We start from the raw sequence: 1,502 nt of genomic DNA, 5'->3' as shown, positions 1-1,502 counted from the left end.
ACTGATGAATGAATACACAAAATACACATTGTGTGGTATTTCCACACGATGGAATACTATTTGGCCATAAAACGAATGATGTATTGATACCTGCTACAATATGACTCAATCCTGATAGTTCAGTTCAGTTCAGTTCATTTCAGTCGCTCAGTCGTGTCCGACTCTTTGCGACCCCATGAATAGCAGCACGCCAGGCCTCCCTGTCCATCACCAACTCCCAGAGTTCACTCAGACTCACGTCCATCGAGTCAGTGATGCCATCCAGCCATCTCATCCTCTGTCATCCCCTTCTCCTCCTGCCCCCAATCCCTCCCAGCATCAGAGTCTTTCCCAATGAGTCGACTCTTCGCATGAAGTGGCAAGCTAAATGAAAGACCCAGAGACAATCACTTACTGTATGATGCTATTTATATGAAATTTCCAGAATAGGTAAATTCACATGAAAAAAAATCACACTAACGGTTGTTGGGGGTCAGTGGGAGGAGAGAACTGGAGACTGACATATTTTAGCAGGATGGAGTTTTGTTATGGGATGATGAAAATGTTTTGAAATAGATGGAATTGATCCTTACACAACATTATGATTGGACTAAGTGCCATTGAAATGTACACCTTAAAATAGCTGTGGTTAATGTTACAACATGCAAATTTTATCTAAAAAGAGAGACAGGCAGCACAGATAGCCATTGTCTGGAAAGAACAGAACTTTATTTTGGTTTCACTGATTTTGGAGGATAAGATCAGAGAGGTAAGAGAGCTATTTTGGAGTCATGTAGTGCAAAAGTTGAGGGCTGAATTAGCCCTTTCAATTCAACGGAGGAGGGGGGCAGGGGTATGCAGAGTAGATGGAGACAAGGGGAGGCAGGCAGGAGACCTGGTGCTGATGCTGCTGTTCTGGGTAAGCTTGGCTCTAAATCTTGCCCTCCTCTGGGGCCTTAGTTACCCTAACTGTTCTAGGGATGGTGGTAACACTAAGTTATTGAAGGTAATTATTTTTTAAAAATTTTTATTTATTTGTTTTTGGCTGCACTTGGATCTTTGTTGCAGCACGTGGGCTTTCTCTTTAGTTGTGGCAATTGGAGACTACTCTCTAATTGCGCTGCTCGAGTTTCTCATTGAGGTGGCCTCTCTTGTTGCGGAGCCAGGCTCTAGAGCAAGGGCTTCAGCAGTTGTGACACACAGGCCCAGTTGCCTCGTGGCATGTGGAATCTTTCCAAATTAGGAAGTGAATCTATGTCCTCTGCACTGGTAGACGGATTCTCTACCACTGGATCACCAGGGAAGTCCAGCCCGTATTTCTTGACCCTGAAATATCCTCAGTCAACAGTGCAGGCCATCTAGGGATAAGTGGTGATTACAGCAGGATGGATGGAGAGACCACAAAAGGAACTTTCCACAGGAGAAAGTGAGCAGGGTGGAGCCTGCACATGTTAATTCTGGACGGAGGCAGGGGCTGGATGCAAGGACTCAGAGGACATCTGTGCTTCTTCTTGCCCTCCCCC

The sequence above is a fragment of the Bos indicus x Bos taurus genome, chromosome 18 (assembly GCF_003369695.1).
Source record: "Bos indicus x Bos taurus breed Angus x Brahman F1 hybrid chromosome 18, Bos_hybrid_MaternalHap_v2.0, whole genome shotgun sequence".
In the NCBI taxonomy this organism is placed as follows: Eukaryota; Metazoa; Chordata; class Mammalia; order Artiodactyla; family Bovidae; genus Bos; species Bos indicus x Bos taurus.
The sequence above is the reverse complement of the archived record's forward strand: the minus strand, read 5'-3'. Positions refer to the sequence as shown.